At 45.6% G+C, this 10,946-nt stretch overlaps 1 pseudogene; it reads right to left on the reverse strand.

Annotated features, from left to right (window-relative positions):
• Window positions 1-6,719: 6,719 nt before the first annotated feature.
• Window positions 6,720-8,355, reverse strand: LOC118642704 (annotated as a pseudogene).
• Window positions 8,356-10,946: the final 2,591 nt, after the last annotated feature.

Here is a 10,946-nt window from a genome sequence, read left to right on the forward strand (position 1 = left end):
GGGTGAGGCCAGGAATGCTGGTAAATACCCTATCATGCACAGGATGGCCCACCCAGATGTCAATAGTGCCAAGGTTGAGAACCCAGGAATAAATAAATGATCCGTCATATGAATAAATGAGTGGCTAGACGAATGGACGGTTTGAATAATGCATTCAAACCTGCATTTAACCCAGTTAACCCAATAGATTTCATTTGCATGGGATGACCAAATATTAGTAGTTTTAATTCAAACAACCACTGGAAACTTGAATGATCCACGGAAAACACAGAGCTCGCCACAATTCCAGGAGCATCTATGAAGCAGACATTATTTCTGGCTTTTTTAAAACTCTTCTCCTGACTGATAATGACCAATATTTTACAGGCCTTACTCTGCCGGGCACGGGGTGATGAAGCACTTTATATGTATTAATTTGTTTAATCCTCAAAAACGCCCATCCTCCCAATTTTACGGATGAGGAAAGGGAGATGGAAAGGGAGATACAGAGATGCAGTAACTCGTCTAAGGTAACTCAGCTAGTCAGAGAAACGGGAGCATGAGCCCAGGCACTGCGGTCCGCGACCACCCTTGACTGTGCCCGGCGGTGCTGAGCAGGGCTGTGACATTGTGATTGATCATAAGAAATACATATTTGGTTTCCATCTGCCTTCCTGGCACAGAGCTCTTGGAAACCTTGGAATTTCCTAAGTGTGGAGAGCAACTGGGGTGTCTTTTGTTATGTTAACGAGGCAGCTTCTGGGAAGCCCTGGACCATCTGAGGTTGGAGGCCTGCTGCCAGTGGAGCCAACCCCCAACCCCTTCACTGGAGGGTTAGAACTCCAGTGACATCCCCTGGTCTCCTGGGAGGAAAGACTGATTCGATGTCCAGAGGCCAGTGACTTAGTGAATCATGCTTACTTCAGGAAGCCTCCACAAACACCCAACGGGACAGGGTTTGAGAGCCTCTGGGTTGGTAAACCCATGAAGATTTGGGGAGAATAACTTGGAAGCTCTGCGCCCCCTTCCCACATACCTTGCCCTGCGCATCTCTTCCAAATGGTTGTCCCTGAGTTATATCCTTTTACAATGACCCTGTGATCTAGTAAGTAAAATGCTTCCCTGAGTGTGTGAGCTGCTCTAGCAAACAAACAGAAACCAAAGAGAAGGTCATGGGCACCTCCGACCTCTAGCCAGCTGGTCCGAAGCCCAGGCCGCTGAACTGGGGCAGTCTTGTTGGACTTGAACCCTTAACCAGTGGCATGTGACTCTGTCTCCAGGTGGGTGACGTCAGAATTGAGTTGAACGGTAGGATATCCACCTGCTATGGGAGAATTGCTTGGTGTGGGGAGAAACCTCCCACATGGAAAGTTGTTGGAGCAGAACTGGGGGGTCACTCCCTCTGCTGGTGGGCTCCCAGTAGGCACTTTCCTCGTGATTTTCTGCCGCACCCCCAGCAAGTGACTTGAGAGCCAGAGCCATGGTTCAGAGCAGAAGCCCCCATATTCATCAGGGGCTAAGCAGGTGCCTAGTAACTGTTTGTCAATGGTGCTTAGGTAAGAAAACCAGTTCTTGCCTCCAAATTCCATGAGGAAGTATACTTTTTTTCTTTATTTTGGCTTTCAAGCATATTTCTCTGGGAAACATTAGCACCACGGGAGAAATTCAGAAAGGGCACATAGAGTAGAGAATCAGGTTCAACTGAGGCCTTTAGCGGACATCAGCCACACCCCGGTCACCCTGCCCCTCGCTTTGAGGAAGTGAGACACCTCAGTCCATGCACCCCGATGCCCTTCTCTAAGCTCCGGTGGTAAGCCTCCACATTTTTAACTAACATTTTGTGTGATGCTTTTCTTAACTTTGCAAGTTGCTATTTTACCAGCAGCTTCCTTTTGAGGCATCAGATGACAGATTGAATGATTTAAGAGGAAAAAAATGTGGTTGTATTTGAAGTTTCTTTTAAAAGCCTCCAGGAGTCGAGTGTGACATTCTGGGTAAGAACACAGCATTGTGTTGATGCAGATGACGTCTCTGTTAATGATGTATGAAGTCTCTCTAATGGCAGATCTACAAAGGGGGCTTCACTAGCCTGGTAAACGGTGACTGCCACCCTGCCTTAGAAGAAGTGAGAAAGGTGAAGAGGTCTAGAATCTTCTTTATTTGGAAGATGCGCATCCATAAGGAATTCAAAGAGCATCTGGCCTCAGTGACCAGACTTCACAAAACAGGACGTCATGTACGCAGGCTCACAAAGCAATGGTCTGAGTTCCTCTGCCTCAGGGTCCGAGTGGGAAATTAGGTCCCCTGACGGAACCCCCAGCTGTTTGTGGGAGAGGCTACGGGGACCCCTGGAGCACCGGAGCATGGTGCAATTTCTCCCCAAGCCAACGCCACACTTGGCCTCCCAGGCACCAAATTCCCCTCAGAGCCTCTTGTAAGCACCTCTGGACCTCATTCAACATCCACCAAGGTTTTTCATGATGACATTTTGTTCCTCTGATTATTAGGACTCAAATTTATAGATCAGGCAACTGAGACACAGAGAGGTTAAGCAACTTGCCTTGGAGTTGGCTTTATTCAGCTCAAAGATGGAACAAGAGCAAATACAGATGATCAGTCCATGGGGAGTTCCATGGGCTATGTGTGGGGAAGTCATACATCACTGCCACCTACCACCTTCCATTGGCTAGAACTCAGTCACATGGTCCCACTGAACTGCAAAGGAGCCTGGGGAATGTAGTCCAGCTATAACCCCAAAGGGAAAGTGGTTTTGGTGAACTCAGAGGTGTCTGTGCTGCAGGTGCTAAGCAGAGCCCCGGAGAGCTCAAATTAGTCTGGGAAGCCAGATTCAAAAACACGCTCTATCAAATCTTTCAATCATCCATCTCGCCCATAGCCACGGTTATAATAAAACCTTTCAAACATATCACTGGAAAGTACTCAGTGGTGGAGAGGTAGACAAGAAAGTTATCTATGGGAAATCTCTGGAGTCATCTGGCATGCTAATTAGATGAAAAACTGAGGTACTATTTACTGACAACTTGCTATGTTCCAGGCTCTGTGCCGCATGCTGTAATTGCTCTATCTCATTTGATCCTTAGCTGATAATACTAGGTAGTGACACTAATTCTCTCCATCTTGCAGATGAGCCATTGTAATGTTGAGAGGTTGCACAAGGCATAAGAAAACTGAAACTCACACCCACATTAACCCGATCCCAGAATTCAAGTGCTTAAACCAATGGCTCTTACATGTCTGCACTTATTTCTTCCCATCAATAAGATGTGTTGTGCCTCAAGGAAGAAATATCAGCTTTCCACCTTCTAGTCATTTTAGTTAAACCACAACATTAACTCACTGGGAAAGGGAAACATTTTCATAAAATATTCAGAATGTGAAATATGAAAGAAAAGAAATATATTCACAGGAAAGTCACTAATCAAAGTGATTTTCTCATCCGGTGGCCTTACATGACTGCTGGTCTGCTCAGATGGGGAGGACAGAGAAAGCAGGTGGCCAAAACGCCAGGCTTATCAGCCAGGGCTGTCGGGCAGAGGGACACGATTGTCCAAGTCCTCACTCGAGCAGTTGGTGGAGTCCTACGTTGGGACCATGGGTGTTTGTCCTCCACGCCTGGGACTGCACGTTCCCTTAAGGTGGTCTATTAGCCTATGTGGTGGGATGGAATGCTACGAGATGGGTGGTTATTAAATAGCCTTGTTTCATCCTTGGAGACGTAAAGAAAATATCTTCAGGGACAGAGTTGTATTGTAGTTATTGTTGCTTTCTCCTAGGAGTGTGGGGACTTCCCCCCCCCCCAATTTTAATATGCAATGATTTTGTAAACATATCTGAAATCAAATGTGTTTTTAAAGCAATGTTATGTTGCTTCTCTTCTTTATCCTCTTCCCTGCCCACAAGAAAGCACAATGAGGGCTGGGCTACGAGGTATCACCTATGATATCTGAGAATAGAGGACATGGCACGTGGGACTAAGTGGTGCCAGACTGAGTGTCCATTGCTCTTGCTCGCTCACACGGTGGGCCTGATCACGTGACAGTAAATCGGCCACAGGTGGAGGCTTTGAGCAGAAGACCCTCAGGGCTGGGGCTGAGTCATTCAAATTAAAAATACAAACCAAACCAAAGGGGGAAAAGTCAACAACCATTTTCCTTTACAAAAATAAGACCGCATTTTAAATATTTATTTAAATGTATAGTAACCCACTATTACACGTTATAATCTGTTTTCTATTTGACAATACTTCATTTGCAAACTCTTCATGGCTTTTAAAAATAGACCTAGAGTCCAAATCTGCACAGCATGAAAATTTTCACATTCTCTAATTTGCAGTAATATATTTGTATCAGATTCAGTGAACAAGCCACCCCAGAGGACAGCCCCAGCGCGTGGTCCTCTGAGAGGATGGGCTGACGTTTGCACCAGGCACCATGGGGCTGTGGATCAGGCATGGGGCTAGGCTTGCCTCACCCTAATCCTGCTTCTGCCGTGGATGGACTTTCTCCCTGAGGCATGAGCTCTCAAAGTTTTGCTTACTGCCCATGGTAGAAACAGAGACCACTCTGAATTCAGCAAAACCCATTCTTTTCCCCCCTTGGGTTCATAGCTAGACTACATTTCCCAGTGTCCTTTGCAGTTTGGTGGGACCATGTGACTGAGTCCTACCCAATGGGAGGTGGGCAGAAGACATATGACTTTTCCACAAGCAGCCCATAGCAAGTTCCCTGACCTGTCACCTGTACTCTCTATGCTATTTTTAAGCTGAATGAAGCCGACTCCAAGGCAAGTTTCATAACCTCTCTGTTCCTCAATTGCCTGACCTATAAAATGGGGGCAAACATAGCTTCCATCTCTGGAGTTGTTCTGAGAAACACCGAATGCAGTGAAAAGAAGACAGTAGAACTTAGTGGTTAACCTCATGGCCTGTGAAATCAGAATGTCTGAGTTTAAGGCTTTGCTTCATAGTTATGTGACTTTGGGCACTTTGTTTTTACCTCCCTGCACCTGTTTGTCATTCTGTAAAACGGGAGTGACTAATACCCACCTGATAGGAATGTCATGGGATATCACTGAAACTACATATATAAAATGCTGAGAACATAAGTCTGGCATCCAGGGAGTGCTCCATAAATCTTAGCTGGCACTGTTACTACTGCTGCCACCATTGTTATTGCTGCTCTTATAATAATTACTGTCATTTTAGTATATAAAATGTGTTTAAACGAGTACCTGGTGCTTAGTAGTATTCATAAATGTTAACTATCATTCCTACTTTCTGTAAGATATAGGTAACGGTAGAATTTATCAGAAGTAAGTGAAATAATGAGTATAAAGGAAGACTTTATACTCATTATTTTCTAGTACTTTGTACTGGGAAAAAAAAAAAAAAGCAAGCCTTTAACAGTCTCTAGTCCTATCAAAGGCCATGTGTGCTCTGGTGGAGAAGGATCTGAGGCTTTAGACCAGCACCGGCACGAATGACATGATGAATACACCAAAATCAAACTTCACCTTGACGACCTTGAGCCATCCCATTCTGGGCTTTGCCTCTGGAATCAGCAGACAATTCAGAGCCAAGGACAAACAAGGCTCTTAACTCGGGACCTAAAACCCATAAAGGCTCCCGAGATAGAAATCAGTAGGTCCGTGAACTTGGAGAGGAAAAATAAAACTTTATTTCCTCTAGCTTCCAACTGTAACCTAGCATTCCATTTGATTATACAGGGAAGCCACAAATCACAGGAGCATTACCAGTACCTGTGATTTTGTCACCAACAAAAATCACAGAAGTTTTAGTCACATTACATAACAGTCACAGAGATCTTAAAATACCATAATGCTTATTGCTATTTCCAAATTACAGTAATTACTAGGCTTGCTTGTTATTTAATGTATTCATAAAGAAAGCAACGATTCCACTAGATCAAATTTATTATGTTAGCGGAGGCACTTCAATACAAATGGTGTCCTTAGTAATCTTTAGTATTTTGTGTTATGTATTTTAAGTCTTTATTTTGCAAAGAGGCTCATATTTTTCCCAGATGCCCAAGGGGCTGTTGCAACAGAAAAGGTAACAGGTCCCTGGATGACGATTGTGAGGTCCTCAGTCTTCCACACGCAAAGAGGTCAGGTCGGGGCTCCAGAACCCTGCTGGTGATGACCTAGGTGTCTTCTAGCAGGTGTCCTCCTGGGTCCTCTGATACTGTCTCTCTAAGGAGGAACTAATAATATTCTTCCCAAATCCTTAACAGGATGATGGGGAGTCCAACGTGATGCAGACTGACTGCTGGCTCAGAGCAACAGGTTCTGCACAACCTTCGGCATCACTCATACGTACTGTGCCTCAGAAACCTCACACTCTCAGCCTGGCTCCTCACAGGTGTTCTCAGAGTTGGGCCCAGTTCCTCCCCCTACAATGCTGCTGAAGGAAAGTTGTCAACAACTCTGGGTGGCAAAGACCACTGGGAGCTCTACAGTCTGATTTTGGGTTGAAACCTACTTGGACCCCTTACTAACTGTATGACTGTGGACAAATAGGTTCACCCTCTGAGCCTGTTTCCTCTTCCACTCCCCCCCCCCACCAAGCAATATGGAACCTTTATTTTTAAGGTGATTTCTGTACCTCTGGAGTATGAGAGTAAGCTTTTTACAAATGGAACTGATTACTAGAAGAAACAATGACGAAACCCAACTGGTATTTGATGCGACTCCATAGGAGTTTAAGCTTCCGACTCGGCCAAGAAGTTTGTGCCATCCCTTTCAGCTTTGCATCTGACTGTTCTGAGATCTTTCCACCAGCCTTGATGAAAGGCTTGGTGTTGGCTGGTAACATGAGACAAGGAAGCAATCTCAAACTTTGAGATCTTGATGGGCTCCAGTTTATCAAGATACGCTCTTACACTGGCATAAACAGCAGCCATGTACTCTCCGACAGCCATGGGAGAACACTGTCCTTGCTTCAGCGACTCGGTCAGACGCACACTGCGACTCCAGAGTTGTTGAGTGGTGGCCTCGAGATCAGAATGGAACTGAGCAAAAGCAGCAGCTTCACCATACTGAGCCAATTCGAGCCTCATGGTACCTGCTACCTGCTTCATGGCCCTGGTTCAGGCAGCAGATCCACCCTGGGACACAGACAAATCAGTGTCAATGGCATGGCGGACACCTTCGTCGAACAAATCTGTCCCCAAGAAGATCTGTCTGTCAGTGGTGGAAATGACATTCATTGAAATGCAGGCAGACACATCACCGGACTGTGTTTCGATGACTGGTAAAGCAGGAGCCACCACCAAAAGAATCATTCATTTTGGCTTCTCTCTGTAGCAGCCAGGAGTGCAGGTAGAACACATGAGGATAGGCCTCACAATAGGGTGTTGGCACAGCAGCAAAGACATCTGACCATAAGCAACAGCCTGTTTGGATAAGTCATCATAGATGATCAAAGCATGTTTTTCACAATCCCTAAAATATTCTCCCAGAGAACAGAATAGGGAGCCAGGTACCGAGGTGCTACAGCATGAGCAGCAGTCACTGGAAACACAATGGTTTACTTCATGGTATCTGCATTTGTAAGTCTCGTCACCAACTGGGCAACAGTGGGTCTCTTCTGACCAACAGTGACATATATACAGCACTGTTTCTTCTTTTCATCAGTTCCACCATTGAAATGTTCCTGGTTAATGGTTGTGTCAATAGCAATTGATGTTTTGCCAGTCTGTTGGTCACCAATAATCAGCTCACACTGACCATGACCAATTGGCACCAAGCTATCCACAGCCTTAATTCCAGTCTGTATTGATTCCCTCACAGAGATTTGAGGAATGGTCTCAGGGGCTTTCAGGCCAACACCTACGGGTCTTGGAGCCAACTGGACCCTTTCCATCAATGGTATTACCAGAGGTACCTACTACATGACCCAACAACCACCAACAACGGGAGCATCTACAATGGCCCCTGTTTGCTTCACAATATCTCCTTCCTTCATCGGTTTGTCATTTCCAAACACGGCAACACCAATCCTGCAGGTTCCAAGTTCAGAGACATACACTTTAAGCATGAAGAAAACTCTACCATTTCTTCTGCTTGAACAGTCCTCAGCCCGTGCACTCAGGCAATACCATCACCAATACTCAAGACATGCCCAGTCTCTTCAAGGTCCACAGAGGCATCAGCTCCAAGAATTTGCTATTCAAGAATAGAGGACATCTCGGCAGTGCCAGCCTTCTGCTGATGAGTGTCAGAGTCATGGAGATTGCTTGCAGCAATGAAGGATGATCTCTAAGCGTTTTTGAAGACCAGCCAGGCCTGCCAAGGGAGAGCACAGGCCACGGCTGTGGCAACATGCATGGACAGCATTTTTGCATCTCCTAGGTGGTTCCTCTCCAGCCACAGTCTTGAACTGACTGGTGTTTCCTCTTCTTTAATGTTATATGGAATGACATTGAAATGAGACAAGCTGTACACGGTGTGTGCTAGAGTGCCCAGCAAGAAACCACCGTGTAGGGCTCAGGGAAGCACAGTGGTTTAGATGACAGTGGAGGTGAATTTTGTCATCAGTATCCATCTCATCACTATCACACTGTGGCAGATATTTAATGCTCATGGAATACCCATGTGCTCCTCACCTTTCCCAGGCCCCCGGCAGGGGGTGCCATGGGACAAGTTTTAGCTGGGGGCTATGGGTGAAAGTGATGTCCATCATTTCTGTGCTGGGACACTGAAAAACACAAGAGAGGTTCCCTGTTTCCTTCCCTCCCCTGCCATGCCGATGGCAGAGGTGCGGTTGGCACAATGGATCCATCAATATGGAAGCGCTACATGGAGAGGGCTACCCTGGAGAGTCCCCCACTCTCCCCAGCAGATACCAGGGGTAGGAAAGAAGCCTCTCTTGGGTGAGCCATTGAGAAGTCATGGTTAACTTGCTCCTTCAGCATAGCCTAGCCTCTCCTGACTAAGAGAACCACTAAGAAGCAGACGACTTCCCGTAACAATGACCACAGCTAGATCTGCCATGAGACACACCTAGAACTCAGCGCCTTTCTCCAGGATATGAGTATGCAATCCATTTGCAGGATCTGGGCAGAGTCTCGTCCAAGGCTGAATGCAGTCGAAGGAAAGACACTCCTGCCAGCTTCCACCTGTCCCCTGAAAACCCTGCCGACCGCGCACAGCATTAACTCATTGGAATGCAGGAAGCCTTCTGGAGATACTGTGTTTGCAGTCCACGCCCACATTAGCTGAAACCACTAAAAGACTATTTCCATACAGAATTCACACATCTACTCTCCAAAGGGGCAAGCAGCTCTGAGCACCGCAGAGAGCTCTGGTATCTACTGGCTGCTCCTCTATCAGGAAGGACAGGAGGGGCTGTACATGTAGGACCAGAATTCCTGCCTGGGCTGCTTTGAGGACAGTAACAGGGCAAAGTATAAAATGTAATTAACACATTTCAAATCAACACATCAAAGTGTCAGATGTTTGAGTATTAATGAATATTTTTGCAAACTAATTACATTAAGAGTGACAAGGCCAAGAAGAGACTCAAAGAGTTTACTAATTGTGTTCTACTCCTCTTATTTAAATGGCCACATGGATTACCACTTGATTCAATTTTTATTTTTTTAATTTACCAGAAAGGATCTGAACACGACTCTATTTCACAGCTATCATCATTTATTCATAGCTCAATAGAGAAAGCTGGAATAGCAATAACTCTTCCCCCCCTAATTGTCATTCTGTTGAGATAAGTGGAATATCATCCCTGAGTCAAGCTACATTAGTGCCGAGAACCAGACACAGTCACAAAGTTTCTCTGAAGTGCGTGAGCACCATTTGTCATGAGAGGTCTGTGCTAAGCAAGGCAGACTTTGACCAGAGAGTTTTCACGCCTGCTTCCCCCATCTTAGTGGGGCTGCTGGTTCAAAAGGCAAATTCCCTAGAATCAAATACTAACTGCCTACTAGCCATATGGCCTTGGATGGATCCCATAGAGTCTCCTGAGCTTTGGTTTTTTTCTCCCATTAAATGAAGGTTATATTAATACTCATCCACCCAAGTTTGTTGGAAGGGATAAAAGAAGTAATCCAGCTCGTTGGTGTGGCTCAGTGGTTGAGCATCTACCCATGCACCAAGAGGTCACCGGTTTGATTCCCAGTCAGGACACATGCCTGTGTTGTGGTCCAGATCCCCAGTGGGAGGCATGCAGGAGATGGCCAATTGATATTCTCTCTCATCAATGTTTCTATCTCTCTCCCTTTTTTTTCCCTCTCTCTCTAAAATCAATAAAAAAAATTTTTAAGTAATCTATATAAAATGCTTACACTGTGCCTAGCATACAGTAGGCATTCAATAAATCTTGCTGCTCTCACTACCCCACCATAACTACCACCACCACCACCATCAAGAGTCACCTTCAATACCCTTCATTGGGTGCCAGTCCACATGTTCTTCTCCTCCATCTGTCACCCACATACACAGTCAAGACAAAGAAGGCTCTTTGTAGGTTGTTTACTTGTATCAGATTATGCAAAATGCCATGGAATGGAGTCATCAGTATGTGGCCCCCAATACCTCTTACTGATCTTAGACCTAGAGCACCTGGGAACATGGGGAAAAAAGACTCACATCACCTGGAAAGTCTTGGTAGACTTCCCAGGAGACTTGATCATCCTCTCTACATGTTCACACTCTTCCTCAAACCCACTTCTACTTTAGAACTTGAGTAAAAGTATCTGTTCACCTGTCTGCATATTTTACTAGACCATATTCTTCCTAAAAGAATGTCTCATTCATTTTAAGTGACCAGAGTCTAAAAGAATAGCTATTAGGTAGTAGATGTCTTTAAGCTTGTTGAATCGATGCATGCTCCCCAAGAGAGGTCCATGTGCTGGGACATATGTAGTCTGCTTGGTTCCAGAACCCCTGAGCCCAGCCTGGAGACCAGCCAC

The sequence above is a fragment of the Molossus molossus genome, unplaced genomic scaffold (genome assembly GCF_014108415.1).
Source record: "Molossus molossus isolate mMolMol1 unplaced genomic scaffold, mMolMol1.p scaffold_m16_p_3, whole genome shotgun sequence".
Classification (NCBI taxonomy): Eukaryota; Metazoa; Chordata; class Mammalia; order Chiroptera; family Molossidae; genus Molossus; species Molossus molossus.